This window comes from Epinephelus lanceolatus, chromosome 6 (genome assembly GCF_041903045.1).
Source record: "Epinephelus lanceolatus isolate andai-2023 chromosome 6, ASM4190304v1, whole genome shotgun sequence".
Taxonomy (NCBI): domain Eukaryota; kingdom Metazoa; phylum Chordata; class Actinopteri; order Perciformes; family Serranidae; genus Epinephelus; species Epinephelus lanceolatus.
The window spans coordinates 42,714,277-42,728,131 of NC_135739.1; the positions used below are offsets into that span (position 1 = coordinate 42,714,277).

Sequence of the window (13,855 nt, forward strand, 5' to 3'; positions counted from 1 at the left end):
GGTGACTGTGGAGGCCAGGTCATCTGCCGCAGCACTCCATCACTCTCCTTGTTGGTCAAATAGCCCTTACACAGCCTGGAGGTGTGTTTGGGGTCATTGTCCTGTTGAAAAATAAATGATCGTCCAACTAAACGCAAACCGGATGGGATGGCATGTCGCTGCAGGATGCTGTGGTAGCCATGCTGGTTCAGTGTGCCTTCAATTTTGAATAAATCCCCAACAGCGTCACCAGCAAAACACCCCCACACCATCACACCTCCTCCTCCATGCTTCACAGTGGGAACCAGGCATGTGGAATCCATCCGTTCACCTTTTCTGCGTCTCACAAAGACACGGCGGTTGGAACCAAAGATCTCAAATTTGGACTCATCAGACCAAAGCACAGATTTCCACTGGTCTAATGTCCATTCCTTGTGTTTCTTGGCCCAAACAAATCTCTTCTGCTTGTTGCCTCTCCTTAGCAGTGGTTTCCTAGCAGCTATTTGACCATGAAGGCCTGATTGGCGCAGTCTCCTCTTAACAGTTGTTCTAGAGATGGGTCTGCTGCTAGAACTCTGTGTGGCATTCATCTGGTCTCTGATCTGAGCTGCTGTTAACTTGCCATTTCTGAGGCTGGTGACTCGGATGAACTTATCCTCAGAAGCAGAGGTGACTCTTGGTCTTCTTTTCCTGGGTCGGTCCTCATGTGTGCCAGTTTCGTTGTAGCGCTTGATGGTTTTTGCGACTCCACTTGGGGACACATTTAAAGTTTTTGCAATTTTCCGGACTGACTGACCTTCATTTCTTAAAGTAATGATGGCCACTCGTTTTTCTTTAGTTAGCTGAATGGTTCTTGCCATAATATGAATTTTAACAGTTGTCCAATAGGGCTGTCGGCTGTGTATTAGCCTGACTTCTGCACAACACAACTGATGGTCCCAACCCCATTGATAAAGCAAGAAATTCCACTAATTAACCCTGATAAGGCACACCTGTGAAGTGGAAACCATTTCAGGTGACTACCTCTTGAAGCTCATGGAGAGAATGCCAAGAGTGTGCAAAGCAGTAATCAGAGCAAAGGGTGGCTATTTTGAAGAAACTAGAATATAAAACATGTTTTCAGTTATTTCACCTTTTTTTGTTAAGTACATAACTCCACGTGTTCATTCATAGTTTTGATGCCTTCAGTGAGAATCTACAATGTAAATAGTCATGAAAATAAAGAAAACGCATTGAATGAGAAGGTGTGTCCAAACTTTTGGCCTGTACTGTATATATATATTTACGTTTATGTTTGTTAATAATTCCTGTTTATTTAACTATATATTTGTTAATACTATTGTTTAAATTTCTTATATTTTCACGTATCTTTCCCCTCTTGCAAGGAGCACCTGTAACATAAATAATTTCCCTTCGGGGATCAATAAAGTATTTCTGATTCTGATTCTGATTCTGACATGCTGTCATGTAAATCAGATAAATAACATAAGGCTATTTAGTTTGTTTAATAAAAGGACAAGATATAGACCTGTTCTATAGGAAAGTAGGGCTGCACGGTATATGCGGTAGACGGTAGAAATGATATAAATTTGATCCACGGTAGAGATTTGCGCTCTACCGTCCTATCGTCAATGACGTCATCGCACCTGCCTCAGTGTGAAAATGGATGCGAGCACAGAGACAGTGGAGCAAGAGGAGCTGGTTCACGTCCGTGATTTAGCGTAGCACGTGCAACATGTGTCGCTGGAGAACTTGTGAGTGAGTGAGTTAATGTTTTATGAACAGCCCTGGACTTCTCAGACTCTTTTAGCGACTTACCGCTCAGAGTGAACTCATTCAGCGTCTCCTCTGGCAGCAGCATAGCGTCTCTCCCTCTCCTCTCTCGCCGTGCGCACACGGGAGTTGGTTTTCGGCAAGAGATTTTGTCATAAACCTTTGGTAATGTAAACCTATGTGACGCTAGGGGCTCCACAAAAAACTCCATATGTGAATGTGTGATCATGCGGTATCATAACAGCCTGTGACAGGTTACAGCCTGATGATTAGAGGAGAAATGGCAGAGCATAAAGGTCCAGGTGGAAAAAACACAACTCAGTCATTTAGGATTTTGCTAAAAGAAGGAAATTACCTTTTGATATAGATCCCAGGGGACATTTTGCACCATAGAGTGCTGGGTTTTAATTTTGAGTTTTGAGATCTGTAAACTGTAAGTTCAACTAATGCGCCGGGCATACAACTACAAAGCAGTAATTCTAGTTTACACCTGTCCCTTGTAAGTCTCCCAGCAGAATGGAAGTGCTATACTAAATTGCTTCCTTGAGGGCCAAAGGATATTCGTAACTCCCTGACCCAAGAGATCAGAACTACAGCAACACTTGTTGTAGGAAGAACAGCTTTATAGTCAGACCAAGGTGTTTGGCTTGTGAGCTTCACCAGGGTCATCATAAAACACATGACAGAGAATATCTAAATTAAAATAATTTATATTTAAAATTATTTTGAGTTTTGACCTCTATAGATATTTTACCTTGTCTATGCACCTTGGAAGCAGATGAAGTTATGTTAGAAAGCCATACTCTGCTTCTGCTTGCTGCTCCCAACAAATAATTACATTAAACTGCCTTATTTAATCATACGAGAGATGGATAACCTTTACTGTCCAATGCCCTTTTTCTCATTAAAAAAAAGTCTATTTCTATAAATGTTGATTTCCCTATACAGCTAAACTCCTGCATTTGGAGTCTGCCATTGCAGATGATTTAAACATGTCAGTTGCATGTCATATTTGATCCATCATAGTGTAGAATAATTTGTTGACATGGTGCTAATCTTTAGCGGTTCGCTTGTCTGTGGACTGGCGGAGGGCCGAGAGGAGGGGTTGGGTGGACAGAGGATAGAGAGCACGGCAGAGGGAGGAAAAAAGAGACAAAGCTATGAGGGAATATTGACAGGCTGTACAGTGGAAAAGTAGCAACAGTGCTGTATGAACAGCAGCGCAGTTAGAACAGCATGTTGCCTCCATCACTTTGTGCCTCAAAATGAATGTGATGCAGTGTTGAGCTATCGAGCTCTCTGCTGCTATTGTTGGACACTGATTGCTCATGGCTGCAGCAAAGCCTGTTTGAATTAGAATAGGAAAGTGAGCAGAGATAGCAGCATATTGACTGGCATTGACAGTGGATGGAGGGGGAGAGGGAGGGGCGAGCGAGATAGAGGGAGTATTGATGGATGAAGAGAGCAAGAGAGAGAGCACTTTCTGTCTCTAATAGGATTATTGTGTAAATGTGTTTGTCTGAAGGGCTGCCCCTAGAGGCTCCCAAATTTGTATGTGTTTGTTTGTTTGTGTGTGTGTGTGTGTATGTGTGTGTGTGTGTGTGTGTGTGTGTGTGCTCAGTGGTAGAAAAGGAGTAAAAAAGTGATATTGGATGTTTAAAATGGAAAACAACACAGATGTGCAATTGGCCATGTTTCATTTTTTTGTTATAGTAGTGTGTTATTTGTGCTACTACAGATCTGCTTCAGTGTCCTTGTCAGTATGTGGAACCCATAATGGTAGTTGGGGTCCAAATATTCAAGAAAGCCTCCAGACTCTCCAACACAGCTGAAGATCTTTAATCAACTGGAATGACTGGCACACAATTTTGTACAGACAGCCATGAGTGAGAATATCTGAGGAAGCACGAGGGGTCAAGATATCAGCCCTATGAAATCTGTTATAATTTTTCCAGATTATGTTTTATTTTTTCACAAATTCCATGTTTTCCAGTTTAATTTTCCTGAATACTGTGTTTTCTTGGTTTAAGCACATTTTGTTATCAGAAAGAGTGTCAATCATGTGGTGGATGAATAAAATTTCAACAATTCAATGAAAAATAACAAACAAAATTTAATAGATTTTAATAAAGTTGATGTAACAAACACAATGTATCTTACCATTTATATGCAGATGTTACACAATTATATATTTCACCTTCTCACAATATCCTCAGCCCCATAAATGACCTGGTTAATTGCATCAGTGACATTAACATCTAGATGACCAAAAACTTTCTACAATTACACAAAGACAAAACGGAGACTCTTGTTGTGGGTGCCAATCATCAGAGGGAGGAGATCAGTTCTAAACTGATTTCAGTCTCTAAAACCCAGTGAGCAGGTCAGAAATCAGGTGTTATCATGGATCCATAACTCAACTTTACAAGTCATATTATGAGTATAACAAGGACCACATTTAACCACCTAAAAACATTTTCAAAGACAGACACTGAAAAACTGGTCCATTCTCATCTCCTCCAGACTAGATTACAGTAACGCCCTTCTTGCCAGGTGGCTCCAACTTATTCAAAATGTTGCAGTACTCACTGGGATAAGAAAAACAGAACATATTACTCCCATACTCACAACACTGGCTTCCGATAAAATACAGAATTGATTTCAAAATATCCCTTACTGTTTACAAAGCACTTAACAGACTGGTTCTCCAGTACATCTCTGACCTTCTCACAGCCTACATACCCCCCAGAACCCTCAGATCATCAGACACTGGTCTCTTAACTGTTAGTGTTGCACGGTACATTGGCTATACGGTAGACCGCGGAACTAAAACACCACGGTACATATGATACTATAATATTGGAGTACCGTAGTACCATGGTACCTCACGGTACTACTACTGTGGGATAAGTTCAAAGTCCAATCGCAAGAGGGTGAGTGTTCACGCGCCATCCAATAACGACGCGCACTGGCCAATAACGACGTGCGCTGGCCAATAATGACCTGGCGCTCAGTATGCTGCTGCAGTGGTTTGTTTTCCAGTGACATTTCAGGTATTAGCTGAGCTATTGAGTATTTTTAAGCAGTGAAAGTTATTATTTATTTCTTTTTACTTGTAGGCTAGATTTGTTTATGTAAGCTACAGTGATTTGTTTTCCACTACAGAGCTCTACGGTGTGGGCATTTTACTCGCATTTGGGACTAACAATAGTTTTGTGCGAGCAAAAGAAATCATTCAGGAGCGCGCTTATTCCAACCAGCAGCAGAAACGAGAGGCGAATCCTGCCGGTTGTGGGTTGAATGGGGGTCGCAGACAGGAATACGACAGAGCACTATGGCCACCGCAAGGTAACGGCTTACCGGCAACCGAGAAGCCCGGCTCCAGGTCCAATAATTTCCTCTTCGTTGGTGTCATGACTGCCCAGAAGTACCTGAACAGCCAAGCCGTGGCGGCACACAGATATGTAACGTGTCAGAGGAGAAACGAGCCATTCACGTTACTCTCTTTGTGGCAGGTAACGGTCCAAAAATCTCACCACACTGTTCTTAACTTACCAGAGGAGGAGGGTGGCTGGTTGATTTTTATTAATTTATTTTATATTGATCCCCCCTATGTTAATCACTTATTGATGCTGTTTTTGAAGTATGAATAAGTCAATAAGTAATTTATTCCATTGAAATATCATTGATGTATTATAGAAAAGTGATTTGTCTTTTTATAAATGACAAAAGGCACATTTGCCTAATTTTTGCTGTGGTATCGTGATACTACTCAGAACCGTGATACTTTCACTGGTATCATACCGTGGGTCCCAATTTTGGTATCCTGACAACACTACAAACTGTGCCCATGATCCAAAATAAATTTATTGAAGGTGCATTCAGTCATTATGGTCCCACTCTCTGGAACAAACTGCCTGATGATCTGAGATTCTCTGCAACTGTGTCATCCTTTAAAGTCAAGTTTAAGACCTACCTGTACTCCCAGGCCTATGAATAGTTAGTGCCTCTGTCTGTCTGTCTGTCTGTCTGTCTCTCAAATTTCAAATTTCAAATTTCAAATTCAAAAGCTTTATTGGCACGAAAGTTTTAAAAAAAAACATTATTGCCAAAGCATAAAATACAAACACAAACACAAAATACACAATAACAGTAATATGAAAATTAATCAAAATCAAATAAAAATAGATACTTTTCATAAAATATATATGAATAAAATAAAACACGTAAATATATACTTTTTATATCCTGTGTGTGTGTGTGAGTGATGGGCCGGCCAAAATGAACAAAAAGAAAGAAAGGAAGATACCCAGACCAGCCCACAAAGGGTCGTAGGATCTGGGCTCTTCCCTCTAACCTTAAATAGAAAACTAAACCTAAACAGAAATAAAAGCCGCAAAAACTAGGGCTACCGGACCCACCAAAAAACAAAAGTGTGTGTGTGTGTGTGTGTGTGTGTGTGTTTAGGTCATTCACTGTCCCTCAGGCGGTGGCACGCTAATACATACTGGGCGGCAAGATTTGCCCTGTCTCCCTCTCCCAGGAGAATTGTGAACTTTGAGAGCTCACTGAGCTCTTTGAAATCAGGAACCAAAGAGTTGAACCTGTTGAAATAAATGTTACTTATGTTATCAAATGTTTTACAGTGTAGGAAGAAGTGCATCTCTGTTTTGACCTCACCTGTCGAACAGTGACTACATACTCTGTTTTCTTTTGGTTGTCATGACTTTTTGTGTCGGCCTATTTGGATTGCCAGTTTGTGGTCACTGAGCCTGTACCTGGTTAGGATCTGTCTCTGCTTTGTATCTCTGACAGCAGAGAGATAGTCTGCCAATTCATAATCTCTGTTTAGGGCCAGATAACATTCTAATCTACTTTGGCTTTTAGTTTCTTCTTTCCAATGTTCTAAATAGGGTTCTCTACATTGTTTTATAATTTGGTTGACTCTGATTGGTGTTTGGAAAGCAGTGTTGGTGTGAGACTGGTCAGAGTGTGTCTGAGAAGGGCCAGTTAGTCTCAGCACCAGCTGACACAGGGGACTCTTTTCTGGGTTTAGTTCCTGTGTTTGGAGGGTATTGGAATGGAGGGTGTCTTGTGAGCTGACTTTAAGGTGGATGAAAAATTTCAGTGCTCTCTTTTGAATGTTAATTATCAGTGGGTATCTTCCTAATTCTGCTCTACATGTATTTGTTGGTGTATTTCTGTGTATGTGTAAAATATATCTGCAGAATTCTGCATGTAAAGATTCTTTTGGATGTTTGTCCCAACAGGTATAGCGCTGATGACTGAGTGGACCCCATACTTCACTACCATAGAGCACAGTGGGCTGGATGACACTGTCAAATATTTTGAGCCAGATTTAATTGGAATTTGAAAATTATAAAATTTTCTCTTAATTGCATTTAGAGCTCGTAGAGCTTTTTCTTTTAGTGCATTCACTGCCATGTTAACAACTCCCTGATGCTGTAATGGTTATACCAAGGTAGGTGTAACTCATACTATGTTCAGTGATATGATTATTTATAGACTTGCACCAATTACAATTTTTTGGGCTGATACCGATTTCCGATTTGCAGTGTGTTTGGACGGCTGATTCCGATTTTGGTTGATTCCGATTAAATTTTTTTTCAAACCACTTTACAGCACACAAGATATTGTAATATTTTCTATCTTTGCTTTATTAGAATATGTTAACCAAGATACAACCAGCTTTTCAATAATCATCTCAAACAATCAAACAAAAACAGGGACATGTTTCTTAACCTGTTAAGAAATGTTTTCCTTTTTGCTCAAATATAACTTCAGGTACAGTATTAAAATAAATAAGTAAAAAAATACATACATACATAAATAAAAACATCGATAAATAAAATAATTCTTCTTCTTTCTTGAATAGACAAAAAAAGTTAAGTAATTTTTCCTGTGGAAAATTCACACAGGTCTGTAGGATGTGCCCGCCAGTAAGCGCATGGACACGCATGGACATGCCTCACCTCGTCAGTTTCAAGTGGCACTGTGCAGCAGTTAAGTTTAACATGGACAATTAACAACTTTCTCCTTCTCTCTTTTGATGTGTATGCGTGAATGATTAAGGTGAGTAGCTGCCCATGTTTCACTTCCTCACATCACCCAAGCCGTGAGTTGCCATGTGTGTGCGCTGCTGATGTTACACGATGTCAATCAGGCGGCGTGCTGGGAATTTGACCGGCGTTTTAAATCGGCATATTTTAGACTGACCGGCCGGTCACAGGTCATGGCTGATCATGTGAAAATGTCCTGATTCCGAGCACTGCCAATAAATTGGTGCAAGTCTAATTTTTTATGGTAAACTGATATTTGTTCTCCTGACATCGGGGGTGTTTTTGAAAAATCACGAAATTTGTTTTTGTCTTGTTTACTGCCAGGGCCCAGTTCTGATAGTACTTTTTTACTTATGTCCAGCTGTTGCTGTAGTCCTTGTAGGGTAGGAGATAGTAGAACAAGATCATCAGCATAAAACAGAGACTTCACCTCTCTATCTAGGAGGGAGAGGCCAGGACATTGATCCAACTGAACAGCAAGCTCATTTATATACACATTAAATAAAGTCGGACTTAAATTGCAGCCCTGACGCACACCTTCTCTGGGTGAAGAGTTCAGTTTGTTTGTCTCCAATTATAACAGCACAACTATTTTCTAAATACATTGATTTAACTAAATCATACACTTTGCCCCCTATACCACATTGTAGATTTGCTGGATATCAAGGCAATTTAAAACAAAACAAAACAAAGAAAAAAAACGGCGCTCTACAGTGCATTAAGAGATGTTTTTTGGGGAAATACATGACTGTCAGAGAAGCCCCATTTACAAACAGACCTACAATCCATCTCCTCTCCTCTCCTCTCCTCTCCTCTCAGCGGAGGGTGCCCTGTCAGCCCTGCACTGACAGTGACAGGGCGCATCTCTTTGATCTGAAGTGACACAGCCCGTTTGCTCACGCTTCAGGGTCGTTCAATAGAGTAATTGCGAATAAATATTGTTTTAATGTGTAACTATTGAAATGTTCACAAGGGCTTTCATAAATTCCTACAATGTTGCGGCACTGCCGCCTTTGCAGGTTAAAAGTTAATGACAGCGACTTGAAGTGAGGAGGAGCAACACTTGTCAGCTGACAAGCCGGCTCACCTCTGGCTTCTGGGAAAAACCCAAAAAACTCCCAAATTGGAGATGTTTTTCTTTGCCACCAAAGCCACAGCTGTGTCAGTGTTGGCTGCCATGCTGAATGGTAGTGATCGATGTAAGACTCGTGCCAAGGCTGTAACCCCCCACGTGCCAAGGACGAAACACCCCCCCCCCCCCCCCCCCCCCCCCAGGCGATTTAATCGTGTATTGGCAATCTAGAGCAATGACAATCCACAATATGAAATTTAGAGGCAATCGCACAGCCCTAGTGTGAAGGGTATATATATATGGTTGGTGGTGCGGTATTTTGGGAGGAAGCCAATTTGACTTTTACTTAAGTGCCTTCAAGGAAATCTAGTATTCTTTTATTTACAATACTACAGAATAATTTACCGAGACAACTGCTGATACAGATGCCACGGTAGTTATTAGGGTCTGATTTGTCTCCACTCTTATGAATGGGGGAAATGAGCCCTTTGCACCAGATGTCAGGAAAATATCCTGACTGTAATACAATGTTGAACAACTTCAACACTGCACCCTGCATTAGGGCTGTGCAATATGACGATATATATCGTGTGATGAGAGAATAATGTCTATCGTTTCATATTTTGCTCTATCATTTATTGTTGTGACGCAAATTACACTTTTTACGGCAATATTTTATATTTTTCGTCATTTGGAGTCTGTCCATTTTTGCACGGATCACATTGATAAATTACTCTTGGCTTTTTTATTTCGCGAAGCTTTTACAGTGCTTACAGTAACATAACGAGTTTATATAACTCCACTGTCTGTCTCTGCTGCGCTGCACAGGGCAGCCCCGCAGCGCTGAGAAAGAGCACACAAGTGAGACAGCGACAATAAATGACAGCAAAACATATTCAGACCAAATCAGGTGGTGTGGAGTACAGCCTCAGTGTTGAGCGGAGGTGTGTGGGAGTGTGGGTGTGTTTGTGCTTTAGAACATAACCGCTGTGAAACAATCAGAAAATAACGTTTTATTGATCTGATTCACCAGCTTTCTCGCTACCAGTGCTCCCTCTCTTCACTCACTCTCTAGCTTGCTCGACCACAGCTGCTTGCTCTCTGTCTCTTTTCTCTCATTGTCTTTAAAATGAGTTGGTTGCCTGACTCATCGTATTGTTATGAAATGAGGAGAAATGTCCTCCCCTCGTCCTAGTAACGTTTTTGTGCTCCCTCATGGCAGAATTTAAAGTTATTGGATTAAAATGTGCTATATCGTGATATGTATCGTTATCAGGATATGAAATGACCTATATCGTGATATGAGATTTTGGTCATATCGCCCAGCCCTACCCTGCATCTCTGGGGTGCTGCATTTGAGCATTTCATTTTGGACCACAAGCCTTCTTTGACCGGAGTGATTTTATCTGTGTGGTTAATTCTTCCCAAGTAATTGTTTTTAATTGTTTCTTTTAATGTTTAGAGTTTTTCTTTTATAATATATTGATCTGAATTTATTGGTATATCTTTGTACAGATTTTCAAAATGTGTTTTCCAGATGTCGCCATTTTGGATGGGTTATGCTTGTTGGCTGATTGTATTTACTGCCCAGACAGTACATTTTACACCTGATAAATGACAGCAAAACATAGCGCCATTATTTTTTTTCTGTTTATTTGGCTGAAGCGCTGTAATAAAACCTTTAAAATCAAAGGGAAATCCTATTTTTTATAAAATCTTTAGCATTTTTCCACGTTTTCCACATCATTGAAATGAAGGAGCCTAAATTCTTTTGAAAACGTGTATTGCGAAAAATGTTGAATTTCAAGATGTAGTGTGTGTCACATATGTCCTGTATAGGCTGCAGTCGTTACTGAAAGGAGGGAAAATGTTTTTGATATACTAATACCAGCGCTCTGCCTTAAATAATTTTTGGATAACAGGTGTTATTTTGTCTGATCCCCTCATTGTAGGTGTAGCTATTATTTTAGCAGAACCTGCTTTTTGGTCACATGTTGTTTGTTGGTGAAGCATAGTAGCACTTTATTCTGCTGCCAGCAGTGGGGGCATTGCATGTAGATCTGTTTCCTATTTTAGTACACTGATGTGATATGACTACCTTTAATATGGATAAGACAAACCTTTATTGTGGTTTTAAGTTTACTGCAAACAAGATGAACCGTCCTAACTCTTAGTAACACCTGAAAAATATCATTAGATACTGAATTAAAATTCATTCATGAGTAAATGCAGCCATTTACAGGGAGGTGGTGTTCTAATTTAATTTTTTTGTGTGTCTCTATGTTCTAGGCATGATAAATTAATCATGAATCACCAAAGCCTGTGGTCTGGCAGGAGATCTGGTGAAACTGGAGCCCCAGAGCTTTACTTTGGAGTGGAATGGTGGGAGGGTGCGGTTGTTAACAAGCAGGAGGCAATTTTAATTAGCCATGCTGCTGTTGAAGAACTCATCAGCTTTATGTTGGGATCTCTCTCTCTCTCACACATACACAATCAGACACACACACCCACCCACTTAGGAAGCTTGTGGAAATTAAACATCCCCCATCAGGCTTTATTGTTGTAGGGGGTGGGGGTGGTGGGAATGCAGGCAGCACAGTGAGACAGGGAGCTGGAGTGTTTCACTTTATTTGTACACAATAAACACACACCCTCAGTTTTTATTTAGCCCTCAGACTCTGCGCATCTTATTGTTGTTCCCTTGTTTTTCATAGTGTGGGGGTGGACGGCCCAAGGAACAACTACCAGTAGCAATTACATCATATCTGGGATTGGATGCATCAATTATTTGCATAATGACCAACATCTGAACTTCTGGCTCTCCTATGATGCTAAGCCTCAACCCCAACCCCTCCCTTCAGGGAGGAGCGTGTGATCAGAGGGTCAACTCAAGGTCAATAACTTTACTTTATTGATATTCTTTAATTATTGGTTGATTGATTAGTCTCAGAATGTTAATGACAAATATCCATTAATAGTAAGTTGCTCCACAGTCCCCAAGAAAAGGCTTCAATTTATTGAACTCAGAGGGTGACTTTTTGCTCCTCAAGACTTAAAAGGGTAATTTTAGTGATGACTAAACCTTTCTGTGGAAACCACCCCTCAGAGTAAACCTGCACCTCTCATTTACCCTGTATGATTAAAAAAAAAATAGAGAATTATCTCAATAATCAGGGTTGGATTTTACCATCAGGCCCCCAATTATATGGCCCCTAATAGCTATAGCTGTATTATATGAAAAATTATGAAAATAGTGAATAATGTTACTGTTTTACCTCATTGTACCCTGAAATAATTTACAAAAAAGGCCCCCTAAGCACATCTTTAAGAAGAGCAACACCATAATTGTCTTTATTGCAGATTGCAATTGCAGATTCAGACGTTTACTCATGAAATGTAACAATTAAAATGTGATGCATTATTATTCATTAAACTATTCAGCATTATATAACAATGCAACACCCCACCTTGAAGAGAGAGAGAGAGAGAGAGAGAGAGAGAGAGAGAGAGAGAGAGGGGATGACATGCAGCAAAGGGCCGCAGGATGAAATTAGGAGTGTGCCATATCATCTTGTTCACGATAATGCCGGTACATTTTTTAATATCATATGGAAAATTCATATCATGATACTTGCATGGCTGAAAGCGAAATTATTACTGACTCTGCAGTTGTTCTAAAAAGAGGAGCATGTCCTGAATGTTTTATGAACAGCCCGGATTTCTCAGACTCTTTTAGCGACTTGCTGCTCAGAGGGAACTCATTCAGCGGCTCTGCCGGCAGCAGCACGGGAGTCAGTGTTGTGAAGTCATTTTGTCATAAAACTTTGGTAATGTAAACCTACGTGCTGCTCGCAGCTTAACAAAAACTACTTATAAGTGAATGTGCAATAGTACATGCATACAGTATAATACATGTTATAGCGTGATGGAGAAATGGCAAAGCATAAAGGTCCAGGTGGAAAAAAAACAACATCCCAGGGTACATTTTTTTGTATTTGGGAACTTTTAAAATGTGTAATTTGTGGTAGGTTTTGTTTTGTTGAACTATTAATATTGTAAACAGAATAGGGATGTAACGATTACCGGTCAAATGATAAACTGCTGTAAAATTCCCGACGGTTAGTATTACTGTTTCAAATTTTAATTAGGGGCTGGGCAGCCTAAACTGCCAGGACCCTATTGTTATCCTGCATGTTCTTCTTCTTCTTCCAAGGAAATCCTACTTCCCATGCGCGAAAAATCACCAAACTTTGCACAAAGGTCCAGTCCCATGCCAGATTGCCTCAGCTGCAAAAATAGGCCAATAGTCCTGATGGTGGCGCTACAGCAAGCCTCTAAACTTCAAAATTTTGAAAATTCACAATGAATCAACCATCTGTGCTACAGATTTGCAACTTTCACCAAAATGTAGCCCCAATACTGAAGAAACTTTTGTACATTTGAACCTATTGCAAATTATGAAGTCCATCACTGTAAAACTTATTAAACCTAACTGCTCCCACAATTTTTGCTCAATTGACACCAAACTTGCTACAGAGCATCTTCAGACTGTCCTACACAAACGATCCACACAGATTTTTGATTTATCGAAAATTGAGCCTACAGTGCATTAAAATGTTTGACTGTAAACGGTATTGTAAACATATACTTGCAAATTCTTGCTCAATACATTTTGAATGTTCATTAAAAAAAGACAAAATTTTGGAGTCATGGTAGATGATGTTTGGAAAATATCAGAATTTTATCTCAAAAACTGAATTTTTTACAACATTTTGAATTTCGCTCTCATGCGAACAATTGGAATCAATGCAAAAATGGCATTTTTAAACATCAGTTTTTCACTTATGGAGCCAATAAATCATTGTTAAAAACAAATTACCAACATCTCCATGCTGTCTAGATGTAATTTGTGTATTATCAGATTTTTGTCTTAATAACTGAATTTTTGACA

At 40.0% G+C, this 13,855-nt stretch overlaps 1 protein-coding gene across 1 annotated transcript in view; it reads left to right on the top strand.

Moving 5' to 3' along the window:
- The window catches only part of arhgap39 (Rho GTPase activating protein 39), a 242,489-nt gene that overhangs the window by 57,189 nt on the left and 171,445 nt on the right, over positions 1 to 13,855 (top strand). The gene's annotated exons all lie outside the window — the stretch shown is intronic.